Here is a 17804-nt window from a genome sequence, read left to right on the forward strand (position 1 = left end):
TTTTTTTCAAATATTTTATGTATTTATGAGAGACAGAAAGAGAGAGAGAGAGAGAGAGAGGCAGACACAGGCAAGGGAGAAGCAGGCTCCATGCAGAGAGCCTGATGTGCGACTCCATCCTGGGACTCCAGGATCGCACTCTGAACCAACGCCAGAGGTTCAACTGCTGAGCCACCCAGGTATCCCACATTGCTGACTTGCACTGTGAACATTGCTGCTCATTTTTCTGAACTGTCAAGAGACTGCAGGGGAGGGAATGGGATCTAAGCAAATGACAACAGCAGAAATCTCATGCGTCTTTCTGACTGTGGCTTAGCTGGGTTTTTTAAACTTTTGTTTCCTGGATTCAGTATTTCCCCTACTGCTGCAAGTTTTGTTTAATTGCCAGAATTCTGAAAATAATGATGGTGGCACTTGTTGCCAGTACGTTGATTGCTTTGTTGGAAGAGAGAGTTTTGGGAGGTCTCTAAGCTGCCATTTTCACCTTAGTCAGTGACCAAACCGTATTCATTTGAATATTCTCAGGCCATGGTCATGATCCCTGGGGTAAACAAAAATCATCTCAGGTGAAACGCCACATGCAGTCACATGATACTGTTAGGTCACATACATGACATTCATGGTAAAAATAGAGGTTAGTGTCATTTTTTAAATAAATTTATTTTTTTGTTTGTGTTCAACTTGCCAACATACAGAATAACAGCCAGTGCTCATCTCATCAAGTGCCCACCTCAGTGCCCGCCACCCAGTCACCCCCACCCCCTGCCCACCTCCCCTTCCACCACCCCCTAGTTCGTTCCCAGAGTTAGGAGTCTTTATGTTCTGTCTCCTTTTCCAATATTTCCCACTTATTTTTTCTCCTTTCCCCTTTATTCCCTTTCACTATTTTTTATATTCCCCAAGTGAATGAGACCATATAATGTTTGTCCTCCGATTGACTTATTTCGAGGTTAGTGTCTTTTAAAAAGAAATTGTGTTAAGAATTGTATACTGAATATTAGGACATAGCACCTCTGGCTGATATGGACAACAGCCTACTGTAAACATCCTGAGTTAGACACAGTTATGTTGGATTGTATTCCTCCTCCAACTTAAAAAAATTTAAACTTATTATAGGTACAATTTTTTAGTGGTGGATTTTGGTGTTTTGTTTATGTACAACTTCTTCCACAAAAAATTTATTTACTTACTTAAAAATAAATAAGTAAATACTTTTTTATTTAATTAATCTTCACAGAAAAGAGCTGTTTTGGATACAGTTAAAAAACTATTTTTGGTCATGGATGTTTCATCAAATACTATGTTGATAAGGCTTGCACTTGATGAAAAAGAAACAACACATGCAGGGATTCCATGATATGAGGTAAAGCTTCCAGTCATTGTAAAGCCATATTATATCTTTAAAATACATACAAATCATCCCCAGTTGCCCAAAGGCTCTCTCCAGCCATCAGGAGGATGTGGCTGATGTTTGTCTGGTTTTCCTGGAGACCATTGAAAACATCAATATCATTCAGCTGTGTGTGTGGCAAGTGGTCTTCATTGCCACCTCCTGATTCCATCCAAGTGCCATCTCCTCTGCAAGAGACATCGTCTCCCTTACTGCCTGGCCCAGCCATGACCTAGGCTATGCTCCAGGTACCCTGAATGTGTTCCTCCGATGGAGGCACTGTTTGCCCCCTCCCAGAAAGCCTCCCCCACCCCAAGATCTCCTTGAGCAGAGCTGTGCCCAGGTGATGTGTTTGATGGATCTCCTAGTGGGTGACTTTTTATCGTGTGGGTATATTATGTGTGTCTTCCTGAGAATGATTAGGATCAAAGATGGCAGATAATTTGAAGTTCTTACTCACCTGGTCATGCTGCACACACCTCCTTGCACCTGGTGAATAGGACAGATATTGACTGGTGACAAGGCAGTGGAGACAGCACTGCACAGTGGGGATGCTGCAGCGTCTGAATCTGTGTAGTCTGCTGCAAGCCCGGCTCTGCCCTTCACACCACGTGACCCAGGGTAGGATCAACAAACCTCTCTAGGAACCTGTTTCCTGGTGTCTAAAACAGGAACAGTGGAGGGAGGGGCAAGATAGCGGAAGAGTAGGGTCTCCAAATCACCTGTCTCCACCAAATTACCTAGAAAACCTTCAAATTCTCCTGAAAATCTATGAATTCGGCCTGAGATTTAAAGAGAGACCAGCTGGAATGCAACAGTGAGAAGAGTTCGCGCTTCTATCAAGGTAGGAAGACGGGGAAAAAGAAATAAAGAAACAAAGGCCTCCAAGGGGGTGGGGCCCCGCGAGGAGCCGGGCTGAGGCCGGGGGAGTGTCCCCAGGACAGGAGAGCCCCGTCCCGGAGGAGCAGGAGCTGCACCGACCTTCCCGGGGGAAAGGGGCTCGCAGGGAGTTGGAGCAGGACCCAGGAGGGCGGGGATGCCCTCGGGCTCCCCGGGACAGTAACAGAGCAACTGCGCGCCCAGGAGAGTGCGCCGAGCTCCCTAAGGGCTGCAGCGCGCACGGCGGGACCCGGCGGGGCCCGGAGCAGCTCGGAGGGGTTCGGGCGGCGGCTCCGCGGAGGGGGTTGCGCGGCCCGGGAGCGCGAATCCAACAGCGCAGGCTCCGGAGCACAGGGCGCCGGGACACAGCCCAGGATCCAGCCTCCCCCGGGACAGGCAGAGGCCGGGAGGGCCCAGGACAGCAAGGACGCTCCTGCCCCGAGCTGAGCAGATCAGTGGCCCCGCCCCGGAGCCTCAGGCCCTGCAGACGCTCCGGAGTTCCTGCGGGGGCTGAATCCAGGTTTCCAGAGCTGCCCCGCCACTAGGGCTCTTGCTCCTGGGGCCTCACGGGGTAAACAACCCCCACTGAGCCCTGCACCAGGCAGGGGCAGAGCAGCTCCCCCAACTGCTAACACCTGAAAATCAGCACAGCAGGGTCCTCCCCCAGAAGACCAGCTAGACTGACAACTTCCAGGGGAAGCCAAGGGACTTAAAGTACACAGAATCAGAAGATACTCCCCCGTGGTTCTTTTTTTTTTTTTTTTTTGCTTTTTGATTTGTTTCCTTCCCCCACCCCCCTTTTTTCTCCTTTCTTTCTTTTTCTTTCTCTTTTTCTTCCCTTTTTTTTTTCTTTTTCGTTTCTTTTTCTTCCTTTTTTTTCTCTTTCTCTTTTCTTTCCTTCTTTCTCTCCTTTTTCTCCTTTTCCCAATACAACTTGCTTTTGGCCACTCTACACTGAGCAAAATGACTAGAAGGAAAACCTCACCTCAAAAGAAAGAATCAGAAACAGTCCTCTCTCCCACAGAGTTACTAAATCTGGATTACAATTCAATGTCAGAAAGCCAATTCAGAAGCACTATTATACAGCTACTGGTGGCTCTAGAAAAAAGCATAAAGGACTCAAGAGACTTCATGACTGTAGAATTTAGAGCTAATCAGGCAGAAATTAAAAATCAATTGAATGAGATGCAATCCAAACTAGAAGTCCTAACGACGAGGGTTAACGAGGTGGTTGAACGAGTGAGTGACCTAGAAGACAAGTTGATAGCAAAGAGGGAAACTGAGGAAAAAAGAGACAAACAATTAAAAGACCATGAAGATAGATTAAGGGAAATAAACAACAGCCTGAGGAAGAAAAACCTACGTTTAATTGGTGTTCCCGAGGGTGCCGAAAGGGACAGAGGGCCAGAATATGTATTTGAACAAATTCTAGCTGAAAACTTTCCTAATCTGGGAAGGGAAACAGGCATTCAGATCCAGGAAATAGAGAGATCCCCCCCTAAAATCAATAAAAACCGTTCAACACCTCGACACTTAATAGTGAAGCTTGCAAATTCCAAAGATAAAGAGAGATCCTTAAAGCAGCAAGAGACAAGAAATCCCTGACATTTATGGGGAGGAGTATTAGGGTAACAGCAGACCTCTCCACAGACACCTGGCAGGCCAGAAAGGGCTGGCAGGATATATTCAGGGTCCTAAATGAGAAGAACATGCAACCAAGAATACTTTATCCAGCAAGGCTCTCATTCAAAATGGAAGGAGAGATAAAGAGCTTCCAAGACAGGCAGCAACTAAAAGAATATGTGACCTCCAAACCAGCTCTGCAAGAAATTTTAAGGGGGACTCTTAAAATTCCCCTTTAAGAAGAAGTTCAGTGGAACATTCCACAAAAACAAGGACTGAATAGTTATCATGATGACACTAAATTCATATCTCTCAATAGTAACTCTGAATGTGAATGGGCTTAATGACCCCATCAAAAGGCGCAGGGTTTCAGACTGGATAAAAAAGCAGGACCCATCTATCTGCTGTCTACAAGAGACTCATTTTAGACAGAAGGACACTTACAGCCTGAAAATAAAAGGTTGGAGAACCATTTACCATTCGAATGGTCCTCAAAAGAAAGCAGGGGTAGCCATCCTTATATCAGATAAACTAAGATTTACCCCAAAGACTGTAGTGAGAGATGAAGAGGGACACTATGTCATACTTAAAGAATCTCTCCAAGAAGAGGACTTAACAATCCTCAGTATATATGCCCCGAAAGTGGGAGCTGCCAAATATATAAATCAATTATTAACCAAAGTGAAGAAATACTTAGATAATAATACACTTATACTTGGTGACTTCAATCTAGCTCTTTCTATACTCGATAGGTCTTCTAAGCACAACATCTCCAAAGAAACGAGAGCTTTAAATGATACACTGGACCAGATGGATTTCACAGATATCTACAGAACTTTACATCCAAACTCAACTGAATACACATTCTTCTCAAGTGCACATGAAACTTTCTCCAGAATAGACCACATATTGGGTCACAAATCGGGTCTGAACCGATACCAAAAGATTGGGATCGTCCCCTGCATAATCTCAGACCATAATGCCTTGAAATTAGAACTAAATCACAACAAGAAGTTTGGAAGGACCTCAAATACGTGGAGGTTAAGGACCATCCTGCTAAAAGATGAAAGGGTCAACCAGGAAATTAAGGAAGAATTAAAAAGATTCATGGAGGGGATCCCTGGGTGGCGCAGCGGTTTGGCGCCTGCCTTTGGCCCAGGGCGCGATCCTGGAGACCTGGGATCGAATCCCACGTCGGGCTCCCGGTACATGGAGCCTGCTTCTCTCTCTGCCTATGTCTCTGCCTCTCTCTCTCTCTCTGTGACTATCATAAATAAATAAAAATTTTAAAAAATTAAAAAAAAAAGATTCATGGAAACTAATGAGAATGAAGATACAACCATCCAAAATCTTTGGGATGCAGCAAAAGCAGTCCTAAGGGGGAAATACATCACAATACAAGCATCCATTCAAAAACTGGAAAGAACTCAAATACAAAAGCTAACCTTACACATAAAGGAGCTAGAGAAAAAACAGCAAATAGATCCTACACCCAAGAGAAGAATGGAATTAATAAAGATTCGAGTAGAACTCAATGAAATAGAGACCAGAAGAACTGTGGTCTTCTGGTCAACAGATCAACAGAACCAGGAGTTGGTTCTTTGAAAGAATTAATAAGATAGATAAACCATTAGCCAGCCTTATTAAAAAGAAGAGAGAGAAGACTCAAATTAATAAAATCATGAATGAGAAAGGAGAGATCAATACCAACACCAAGGAAATACAAACGATTTTAAAAACATATTATGAACAGCTATACGCCAATAAATTAGGCAATCTAAGAGAAATGGACGCATTCCTGGAAAGCCACAAACTACCAAAACTGGAACAGGAAGAAATAGAAAACCTAAACAGGCCAATAACCAGGGAGGAAATTGAAGCAGTCATCAAAAACCTCCCAAGACACAAGAGTCCAGGGCCAGATGGCTTCCCAGGGGAATTTTATCAAACGTTTAAAGAAGAAACCATACCTATTCTCCTAAAGCTGTTTGGAAAGATAGAAAGAGATGGAGTACTTCCAAATTCGTTCTATGAGGCCAGCATCACCTTAATTCCAAAGCCAGACAAAGATCCCACCAAAAAGGAGAATTACAGACCAATATCCCTGATGAACATGGATGCAAAAATTCTCAACAAGATACTGGCCAATAGGATCCAACAATACATTAAGAAAATTATCACCATGACCAAGTAGGATTTATCCCTGGGACACAAGGCTGGTTCAACACCTGTAAAACAATCAATGTGATTCATCATATCAGCAAGAGAAAAACCAAGAACCATATGATCCTCTCATTAGATGCAGAGAAAGCATTTGACAAAATACAGCATCCATTTCTGATCAAAACTCTTCAGAGTGTAGGGATAGAGGGAACATTCCTCGACATCTTAAAAGCCAAATATGAAAAGCCCACAGCAAATATCATTCTCAATGGGGAAGCAGTGGGAGCCTTTCCCCTAAAATCAGGAACAAGACAGGGATGTCCACTCTTACCACTGCTGTTCAACATAGTACTGGAAGTCCTAGCCTCAGCAGTCAGACAACAAAAAGACAGAAAAGGCATTCAAATTGGCAAAGAAGAAGTCAAACTCTCCCTCTTCGCCGATGACATGATACTCTACATAGAAAACCCAAAAGTCTCCACCCCAAGATTGCTAGAACTCATACAGCAATTCAGTAGCGTGGCAGGATACAAAATCAATGCCCAGAAATCAGTGGCATTTCTATACACTAACAATGAGACTGAAGAAAGAGAAATTAAGGAGTCAATCCCATTTACAATTGCACCCAAAAGCATAAGATACCTAGGAATAAACCTAACCAAAGATGTAAAGGATCTATACCCTCAAAACTATAGAACACTTCTGAAAGAAATTGAGGAAGATACAAAGAGATGGAAAAATATTCCATGCTCATGATTGGAAGAATTAATATTGTGAAAATGTCAATGTTACCCAGGGCAATATACACGTTTAATGCAATCCCTATCAAATACCATGGACTTTCTTCAGAGAGTTAGAACAAATTATTTTAAGATTTGTGTGGAATCAGAAAAGACCCCGAATAGCCAGGGGAATTTTAAAAAAGAAAACCATATCTGGGTGCATCACAATGCCAGATTTCAGGTTGTACTACAAAGCTGTGGTCATCAAGACAGTGTGGTACTGGCACAAAAACAGACACATAGATCAGTGGAACAGAATAGAGAACCCAGAAGTGGACCCTGAACTTTATGTTCAACTAATATTCGATACAGGAGGAAAGACTATCCATTGGAAGAAAGACAGTCTCTTCAATAAATGGTGCTGGGAAAATTGGACATCCACATGCAGAAGAATGAAACTAGACCACTCTCTTTCACCATACACAAAGATAAACTAAAAATGATGAAAGATCTAAATGTGAGACAAGATTCCATCAAAATCCTAGAGAAGAACACAGGCAACACCCTTTTTGAACTCGGCCATAGTAACTTCTTGCAAGATACATCCACGAAGGCAAAAGAAACAAAAGCAAAAATGAACTATTGGGACTTCATCAAGATAAGAAGCTTTTGCACAGCAAAGGATACAGTCAACAAAACTCAAAGACGACCTACAGAATGGGAGAAGATATTTGCAAATGACATATCAGATAAAAGGCTAGTTTCCAAGATCTATAAAGAACTTATTAAACTCAACAGCACAGAAACAAACAATCCAATCATGAAATGGGCAAAAGACATGAAGAGAAATCTCACAGAGGAAGACATAGACATGGCCAACATGCATATGAGAAAATGCTCTGCATCACTTGCCATCAGGGAAATACAAATCAAAACCACAATGAGATACCACCTCACACCGGTGAGAATGGGGCAAATTAACAAGGCAGGAAACCACAAATGTTGGAGGGGATGCGGAGAAAAGGGAACCCTCTTACACTGTTGGTGGGAATGTGAACTGGTGCAGCCACTCTGGAAAACTGTGTGGAGGTTCCTCAAACAGTTAAAAATAGACCTGCCCTACGACCCAGCAATTGCACTGCTGGGGATTTACCCCAAAGATACAGATGCAGTGAAACGCCGGGACACCTGCACCCCGATGTTTATAGCAGCAATGGCCACGATAGCCAAACTGTGGAAGGAGCCTCTGTGTCCAACGAAAGATGAATGGATAAAGAAGATGTGGTTTATGTATACAATGGAATATTACTCAGCTATTAGAAATGACAAATACCCACCATTTGCTTCAACATGGATGGAACTGGAGGGTATTATGCTGAGTGAAGTAAGCCAGTCGGAGAAGGACAAACATTATATGTTCTCATTCATTTGGGGAATATAAATAATAGTGAAAGGGAATATAAGGGAAGGGGGAAGAAATGTGTGGGAAATATCAGATAGGGAGACAGAACGTAAAGACTGCTAACTCTGGGAAACGAGCTAGGGGTGTTGGAAGGGGAGGTGGGCGGGGGGTGGGAGTGAATGGGTGATGGGCACTGGGGGTTATTCTGTATGTTAGTAAATTGAACACCAATAAAAAATAAATAAATAAATAAAAAAGAAAGAAAACCTCCATCCTCTGTCACCCTAAGCTCAATCAGTGGGATTGTGGTGAGCTTACAATGTGCAGACTTGCTCTTGTAATGCACTTAAAATATGCCTCAGTTGCCTATTATATGTTGATCCCTCAGACTACAGCCTTGCAGCCCCTAACTTACACCAAGTGCTGGGACTTCTGCGTGCAAGGATCCCTCCCTCGGGTTCAGAAGCTCTTTCTGCCCAATTCCCAGAGGGACCCTCCCAGGGTCTAGCTGCCTCTGGGGTCCTCCAGGGTCACCCCCCCCCTCCGTCTCCTCGTCACACCAGGCTGGCTACAAGCCGGTCCCAGAGTCTGGGCGCCCAGTCCACGGCCCGATCTCAGTCCTCAAGGTATCCAGGCCCATGCTGGTGCTCCTCCCTCCTGCCCAGCACGCTGGCCACCCGCAACACGGGGTTGAGCAGACAAGTGATCCCAGGCCCTGCCCACAGTCCTGCCCAGGTGACCAGTGTGATGCCATCAGGCCCCATCCGGCCGCCCGAGAGGACTTCAGGGAGCAGGCCCTGGTTCACTTCCCACGCTCTGGCTACCTAAGAAGCACACGTTTAATGCAATCCCATTCAAAATACCATGGACTTTCTTCACAGAGTTGGAACAAATTATTTTAAGATTTGTATGGAATCAGAAAAGACTCTGAATAGCCAGGGGAATATTAAAAAAGAAAACCAGAGCTGGGGGCAACACAATGCCAGATTTCAGGTTGTACTACAAACCTGTGGTCATCAAGACAGTGTGGTCCTGGCACAAAAACAGACACAAAGATCAATGGACCAGAATAGAGAACCCAGAAGTGGACCGTGCACTTCATGGTCAACTAATATTCGACAAAGGAGGAAAGACTATCCACTGGAAAAAAGACAGTCTCTTCAATAAATGGTGCTGGGAAAAGTGGACATCCACATGCAGAAGAATGAAACTAGACCACTCCCTTGCACCATACACAAAGATAAACTCAAAATGGATGAAAGATCTAAATGTGAGACAAAATTCCATCAAAATCCTAGAGGAGAACACAGGCAACACCCTTTTTGAACTCGGCCACAGTAACTTCTTGCAAGATACGTCCACGAAGGCAAAAGAAACAAAAGCAAAAATGAACTATCGGGACTTCATCAAGATAAGAAGCTTCTGCAGGCAAAAGAAACAACAGAACTAAAAGACAACCTACAGAATGGGAGAAGATATTTGCAAATGACGTATCAGATAAAGGGCTAGTATCCTAGATCTATAAGGAACTTATTAAACTCAACAGCGGGCAACCCTGGAGGCTTAGCGGTTTAGCGCCGCTTGCAGCCCAGGGTGTGATCCTAGAGACCCAGGATCGAGACCCACGTCAGGCTCCCTGCATGGAGTCTGCTTCTCTCCCTCTCCCTCTGCCTGTGTCTCTGCCTCTCTCTTCCTCTCTCTGTGTCTCTATGAATAAATAAATAAAATCTTTAAAAAAATAAATTCAACAACAAAGAAACAATGTGATCATGAAATGGGCAAAAGACATGAAGAGAAATCTCACCGAGGAAGACATAGACATGGCCAACACGCACATGAGAAAATGTTCCGCATCACTTGCCATCAGGGAAATACAAATCAAAACCACAATGAGATACCACCTCACACCAGTGAGAATGGGGAACATTAACAAGGCAGGAAACCACAAATGTTGGAGAGGATGTGGAGAAAGGGGAACCCTCTTACACCGTTGGTGGGAATGGGAACTGGTGCAGACGCTCTGGAAAACTGTGTGGAGGTTCCTCAAAGAGGTAAAAATAGACCTGCCCTACGACCCAGCAATTGCACTGCTGGGGATTTACCCCAAAGATTCAGATGCAATGAAACGCCGGGACACCTGCACCCCGATGTTTCTAGCAGCAATGTCCACAATAGCCAAACTATGGAAGGAGCCTCCGGTCAAGAGCTGTGGTCTACGTATACAATGGAATATTCCTCAGCCATTAGAAACGACAAATACCCACCGTTTGCTTCAACGTGGATGGACCTGGAGGGTATTATGCTGAGTGAAGTAAGTCAGTCGGAGGAGGACAGACAGTGTATGTTCTCATTTATTTGGGGAATATAAATAATAGTATAAGGGAATATGAGGGAAGGGAGAAGAACCGTGTGGGAAATATCAGAAAGGGAGACAGAACATGAAGACTCCTAACTCCGGGAAACGAGCTAGGGGAGGTGGAAGGGGAGGAGGGCGGGGGTGGGGGTGACTGGGTGACGGGCCCTGAGGGGGCACTTGACGGGATGAGCACTGGGTGTTACGCTCTATGATGGCTAATTGGCCACCAAAGAACCCACAAGCGCAGGCCCTCCCCGCAGGGGACCCACGGAAGGGGCGGGGCTGTGCCCGCTGCCGACCGCGTGACCCGGGGAGGGGCGCAGGCTCTTCCCTCCCACACCCCACGTGACTCAGGGAGAAGCCGCCCCTCCCGGCGCCGCCGTGGGAGCCAGAGGAAGCTTCGAGGCGCCGCGGTCAGGCTCTGAGCCTTCCGTTCCGGGCTCTTGGGACGACTCGGGTCCCCACGTCGCCATGGTCAGCGGCGGGGGGCTCCGGGGTCACCGGGCCTCGCCACGTGGAGCAGGAGCCCCGAGCCCACCTGCGAGGCCGCGGGACGGCGGGGTGTGCCGCAGCCTGGCCCAGGCTCCCCGCGCCCCCGGGTGTGACGGGACGGCGGACGGTCGGCCCCGGGGGTGCGGGCGGCGGCACCACGGGCCGGGCCGGCGGAGCCGTTCTCTCCGGCTCGAGCCGCCTGCGCCACCTGCACCACCTGCGCGGCCTGGTAGCCTTGACCCGAGGCCCGAGGGCACGTGCTAGGCCCGGTCGCAGCCGCCCCCGCCCCGCCCCCGCCCCCGCGGGCCTCGCCTCGGGCTGCGGATGCGCAGGCCCCACGGTCAGGGTCAGGGCGTCAGCGGCGCTGAATCGCTGCCTCGGGAGGGCGGCCCGCGGACGGAGGGCACGAGCCCGCGCACATCACGCGCTCTGGGGAGCGTCCTGACGAGTAAGTGGTTAGCGAGGGGGACCCCGGCGTTGGACGGCTGTGCTGGGCCGGGCGCACGGAGGCAGGGAGCCCACTGGCGATCGAGAGCCCGCCTCGGGAGCTGCTGGGGAGCGGCCAGGACGCCTTCCTCTCGGCTGGTGGCCGCGGGGGATGCGGGCCGAGCAGCTAAGGGTCTGCCTGGGACCTACTGACCAGGGAAGCGGAGTTCCCGAGAAGCCTCAACTCCCAGCCACGGCGGGTTTGCTGTGCTAAAGTCCTCCCGTTCGGGAAAGACTGGCCCCTGGGCGTGTCGATGGAGTTACCTGCATTGAGGCCCCTGTGATCTGAAATCGTCCTGAACCCTCTGAGCCCATGGGACTGAGTGGGCCAAGCCACTCTAGTTTTTTTTTAATTTTATTTATTTATGACAGAGAGAGGGGCACAGTCAGAGGCAGAGGCAGGCCCCTTGCCTGAGCCCATGGGACTGAGTGGGCCAAGCCACTCTATTTTTTTTTAATTTTATTTATTTATGACAGAGAGAGGGGCACAGTCAGAGGCAGAGGCGGGCCCCTTGCAGGGAGCCTGACGTGGGACTCGATCCCGGGTCTCCAGGATCAGGCCCTGGGCTGATGGCGCGCTAAACCACTGAGCCACCCGGGCTGCCCTCCCACTCTATTAAAAACTAAAATCTTGGGACGCCTGGGTGGCTCAGTAGTTGGGCATCTATCTGCCTTCTGTTCAAGGCTTGATCCTGGGGTCCTGGGATCAAGTCCTGCATAGCGCTCCTGGCACGGAGCCTGCTTCTCCCTCTGCCTAGGTCTCTGCCTCTTTCTCTGTCTCTCTCAAGAATAAATAAAATCTTAAAAACAAAACGAGCAAAGCTAAAATCTTTAGGGCACTTGGGTTGCTCTGTTGGTTAAGCATTGCACTTGATCTTGGCTTAGTTCTTGACTTTGGGGGGTGAGTTCTGTCCCCATACTCGGCATGAGGCCTACCTAAAAAGAAAACAACAAGACACAAAACCAAAAAAAAAAAAAAAAAAAAAAAAAACCATCCCCCTAAGAAACAAAAACCCCATCAAAGTCTTTTATTTGAATACTTGCAGAGCCATCCTTCACTAAGACAGAATTTGCTCTTCTTGCCCTCTTCTCCAGTTTCTCCCCTTGTGTGTAACTGGGGCTATGTTCCAGCATAACAGAGCAGGAGATGCGCTCAGGCTGAGAAGGCAGATGAAGGTACTACACCCTAAGGAGGCTGAACGACCTAACCAGCAAGTACCAGCTTGGGGACTGTGTTTGGGACTGGATTATAGGTGCTTGATAAAGGAGAGGGGGATTCAGATTGGGTAGGGTGAATTTACTGCTTTGGGAGTATTCTTCTGAGATACAAGGTTTGACATTCTGTCAGGGACCGCAGGAGTTTGTGTGAACTTGCTACAAGGATGGCTTCTAGAAGCATGAAAGGAAGCTACGGCCCGTGCTCAGTGAGGTTGAAATTGCTGGACCCCTGACAGATGGCAGCTGAAGGCTAAACCGCTCAGGGATTGTGAAGCTGGGATACATGTGATGACTTTCTAAGGTAAGAAACCCAAGCAAATGGATATATTCCACAGGAAGCACCGACAAACACATCATTTACCAAGGCTCTAGGAATATGCTGATGAGAGGGACAGCAGCGTCGTTAAACAGTTCAGTGGTGGGGTACGTGCATAGGCCAGTGCTGACAAACAGTAAGAGTGGCTGTCATAGAAACGGATGACAGGACCCTGCAGCACTTGAGGTCAGGCGGTGGCATTGAACCATCAGAGGCCAGGTTTACACCATTTACTGTGAGCCATGAGGTTGGAGTGGCAGCCAAGGCACCAACCCACAAAGGGTTCCAGAAATGGTTTGAAGAGCCCAGTGTTTTTCGTACAAAATGGAAGGTCAGCCACCAGGAGTAGTACTCTTATTATCAAAAGAAATCAAGGCTGGATGATGGGAGGCTGAAGACGGCTCAATACAAAGGCATGATCCCTTGCCAAGTTCTAGTCAGTGTTCAGGCCTGGGACTGTCTAGTCTTTGAAGAGGAGGCCAGGTCCCCAGAACAAAGGACCATGTATGTATGGCAAGGGGATAAATATTCTTCCCGGAATTTTCATACAGTTATTCAGCATATCTTTTACCTATAGCTGTGCAATAAGTTACCCCAAAACTTAGTAGCATAATTGACTATTTTTGTTATCTCACGTGGTTTCTGTGGGTCAAAAATCTAGTTAAAGCTTAGCCAGATAGTGCTGGCTCATGGTGTCTCTGAGAATGCACACAAGATGTGGGTTGGGGCTGTAGTCATTTGAAGGTTGAGCTGAGCCTGGGATGTCCACTTCCAAGGCAGCTTACTCACATGCACAAGCAGGGGGAGCAGCAGGCTCCCTGCTGAACAGAGAGCCTGATGTGGGGCTTGACCCCAAGACCCTGGGATCATGACTTGGGCCACCCCGGTGCCCGGCCAGTAAGTTTTTGACCAGAGGCCTCAATTCCTTGCCTCATGGATGTTTCCATAAGGCTACTTGGGTGTTTCCATGACGTGAAAGCAAGTGATCCAGGGGAAGCAAAGCGGAAGTCACAATGCCTTTTATGACCTAACGTTGGAAGTCACACATTGTAATTGTCACAGATTGTCACAGGTCTGCCTTACTCAGTGAGGCAGGGGACTTCACAAGGGAATGACTGAATACCAGGAGGCTAGAATCATTGTGGCCATTTGGGAGGCTGCCTACCACATTTGGGTAAATGTAAATAAACAAGGGGGATTGGACTCTATGAGTAATTTGAGGAGTGGACTGGGGAAGGGGGAATATACCAAGAATTTTAATATTGTTGGATGTAGGGTCAGAGTTAACATTAGTTTCTGGATATACAAAACATAATCGTGGCTCACTGTTAGGATGGGGCCTATGGGGAGCCAAATAAATAGAATCCCAGGTCAGGATCCAGCTCACAATGGTAACCGTGTGACATTACTCAGTTTGCAGATGTGTAATGGAATAGAATGTTTGAAAATCCATGCAGAACACACATTGCGTCTTTCATTTGTAGGATCAGAACTATCATGATTGTGGAGGCCAAGTGGAGGCCTCTGTACCTGTTTCCATCCCTGGTCAAAATAGTAAGTATAAAACAATATCACAATCTAGGAGGAATGACGGATATTTTTATTACTCTTTTGTTGTTTTGTTTTGTTTGGTGTTTTTTTTATTCCTTTGTTTTTAAAAAAGATTTTATTTATTCACATGAGACAGAGAGAGAGAGGTAGAGACATAGGCAGAGGGAGGAGAAGCAGGCTCCATGCAGGGAGTCCAATGTGGGACTGGATCCTGGGACCCCAGGATCACTCCCTGACCCTAAGACAAATGCTCAACTACTGAGCCACCCAGGCATCCCTAATTTTATTCCTCTTAAGGATATAAAGGATTCAAGTGATGGTCCTTGTCACATTTCCATTTAATTCACCTGTCTACCCCTGCAGAAACCAGATTCATCCTGGAGGTTGGCCGAAATTTCCATAAATTCACCCAGATAGTAGCCCCAACTGAGGCTGCTATGCCAGATGTAGTCTCTTCGCTCAAGCCAGATTCATGACTTCTCAGGTACATGGTATACAAACATTAGTTGGCAAATGTGTTTCTTTCTATCCCTATCAGATACCGTTTGGATTCACATGGAGCAGACAACAGTATGCATTTCCCATTGCTCCAGGGTTGTACCTTTCCAGTCTGTCATAGTTCACGTACCACCTGGGTATCTGAAGAACATTGTGCCGATTTGCTCCTCTGATAGCTTGTCAATGGAGTTAGATTACAGGAAATGTCTGGCACATTGGAAGCCTTGGTAAGAAACGTGCATTCCATTGTTGGAGAAGATGCCTGTGAAGATTCGATTATCTGCCACATGAGAACAATTTTGAGTGCCCCAACAGTTGGGGACATGCTGGGTCCTATCATCCAAAGTAAAACATGAGTTTTACCACTTGAATCTCCTGCAGAGAAGGAAGCACAATGCCTGAGAGGACTTTTCAGGTTTTGGAGACAACATATTCCACATCTCAGAACACTTCTCTGCCTTGTATACCAGGTGACACAAAAGACTGCCACTTAAAAAAAAAAGGTTTTATTTGTTAAAGAAGGAGAGCACAGGGCAGGAGCAGAGGGAGAGGGAGAAGCGGGTTCCCTGCTGAGCACGGATCCCAACACAGGGCACGATCCCAGGACATTGAGATCACAACCTGAGCCAAAGTTCCCAACGCAGGGCTCCATTCTAGGACGTTGAGATCACGACCTGACCAAAGTCAGACTCTTAACTGACTGAACCCAAAAAGACTTCGACTTTTGAGTGTATCCCAGAATAGGAAAGTACAGAGCAGAGCAGCAGAGTCTAAGCTGCAGTTGAAAGCAGCCTTGTTACTTGGGCATAAGACTGAGCAGATCTCAGAAGATTGGGTGTATCATGGGTAGGGAACGATACCTTCCAGGAGTCTGGAGCAAACCCATGCTGTCCACAGAGGTGGCTCGGATATGTTTCATAAAGCCGTTCCTGTAATGCTGCTGGGCCCTGGTGGAAGACCGTTGGACATGACATGACCGCATGCCCAGAACTGCATCTTGTGAGGTAAGTTCTGTCAAACCCACCAAGTGATAACGTTGGTTAGGTTCCACAACTATCCACTGGTGAGCGGAGGAGTCCCACAGAGTTAGAAGCCACGGCTGCCACCTGAAGACTTTATCCTCTTTGTGTCTAGCACCGAGTTGGCAAGCAAAGGAGCCCCCATTCTTGGTTGGAGTGAATGACCCAGGTTAGGAAAGGATAGGGCTGCTTTTAAACCGGGACAAAGAAGGACGCCTGGGTGGCTCAGCAGTTAAGCACCTGCCTTCAGCTCATGGCGTGATCCTGCACTTCTTGGATCAAGTCCCACATCGGGCTCCCCGAGGGAAATCTTCTCCCTCTGCCTCTGTCTCTGCCTCTCTTTCTGTGTCTCTCATGAATAAATAAATAAAATCGGAAAAAAAATTAAAACCAGGGCATAAAGAGCAATAAGTTTGACTCCCAGGAGATTCATCCAGGACCCTCTTGGTATTCCCTTGCCCCGTTGTGACAGTAAAAAGACAAGTGCCACAACCCTTGCCAAGAGAGGCCTGGTGAGCTGGGGCTCAGAAATTTTAGAGATGAAGGTGTGAGGAAGGCCACCTGGCAACTTAGCGAGGAGGACAGCAGAGTTTGTAGGGACCTTGAGGGGAATCTGCAACAAATAATGCAGGGAGGACAAGATGAGTATCCATCATAGCCCAAGACCAGCTGCAGTGGCCAAGGCCATCATTTACTCACTGGTCTTCCTCTTCTGAGTCTTCCCCAGGATTAGAGGCCACTGGAATCTCAGGGGAGACCCTTCCCACATAGGTGAAGTGCATTCAGGCGGTGCACGTGGTCAGTTGGCCAGCAATAGATCCTGGATTTTGTGGAGAAGAAGAGGAGTGACCCATTGTTGGCTGCACTCAGAAGCCAGAGGCCTCATCTCCTCCTACCTGCTGGGCAGAGGCCCGAGGCCTTGGGCTGAGAATCTCCACAAAGGGAGAAAGCAGAAGTCAGTGTGACAAGTAGACTGTGCTTAAACAGCCACCTCAACTACAGAGGGAGGTTGATGAGGATCGTTCAGGTGCAGGTGCGCATCGGGGAGATGCTTAGTGGCTTCAGGTGGGAGCAGCTGTAGGTGGGAATGGCTCCTCCTCAGAAAGGCATTTGGGAGGAAGGCTGACAGGCTGAGGGGGAGGGGAATGGAGGTCGCCTCAGAGTGTGGGAGTTCTCACTGCCGACCTTTGGAGAACCTCTTTTCTGTGTCCTCTGCAGCCATCAGTAGGATATACATCACTCATGAGGAGTCAAGTAGTTGGACTGACTTTTTTGCTGAGTGAGAGGGGCATGAGGGAGGGGCAAGGGCAGAGACACCCCTCTGGGTTCCAGGCATGTGGCTCTTCTTGGGCTGTTCCTTCAGAGAAATGGGACATTTCAGAAGCACAGGGGAGGGTTCACACACAGCCACTTCTGCAGCAAGGGCCCTCCTGCTTCCGAGGAGCTCTGCCATCAGAACAGTTGGTGGTTGTGACAGGGGCCTGGTGTGCCCTCCTGTCCTGCCTGCTCCATAAGCTGCCTCCCGGGCCTCAGCTCTGAGCAGGTGCCCCTTCCTGCTCATACATAAGTGGAGCATGCTCAGTTGGGTCATAGTCCAGTGTTTTGGTGGTTCTAAATGCTCATGTACCAAACCTGCCCCAGCGCATTCCCCTTGTGCCCCACAGAAGAGCAGCCTGCCATGGGATGTGA

The 17804-nt window shown here is 47.5% G+C and overlaps 1 long non-coding RNA gene and 1 pseudogene across 2 annotated transcripts; both read left to right on the forward strand.

Moving 5' to 3' along the window:
• Positions 1 to 2229, forward strand: part of LOC144299609 (nebulin-like) — a 71809-nt pseudogene extending 69580 nt beyond the window's left edge.
• Positions 2230 to 14141: 11912 nt separating this feature from the next.
• Positions 14142 to 15643, forward strand: LOC144299559 (uncharacterized). 2 transcript variants are annotated; one of them, XR_013366250.1, is made up of 3 exons: positions 14142 to 14221; positions 14461 to 14601; positions 15137 to 15643. It is a non-coding gene; the product is annotated as an uncharacterized LOC144299559 (long non-coding RNA). The 2 variants fall into 2 exon arrangements; XR_013366251.1 differs by having other exon boundaries at positions 14532 to 14601.
• Positions 15644 to 17804: the final 2161 nt, after the last annotated feature.

The sequence above is a fragment of the Canis aureus genome, chromosome 27 (assembly GCF_053574225.1).
Source record: "Canis aureus isolate CA01 chromosome 27, VMU_Caureus_v.1.0, whole genome shotgun sequence".
NCBI classification, from domain to species: Eukaryota; Metazoa; Chordata; class Mammalia; order Carnivora; family Canidae; genus Canis; species Canis aureus.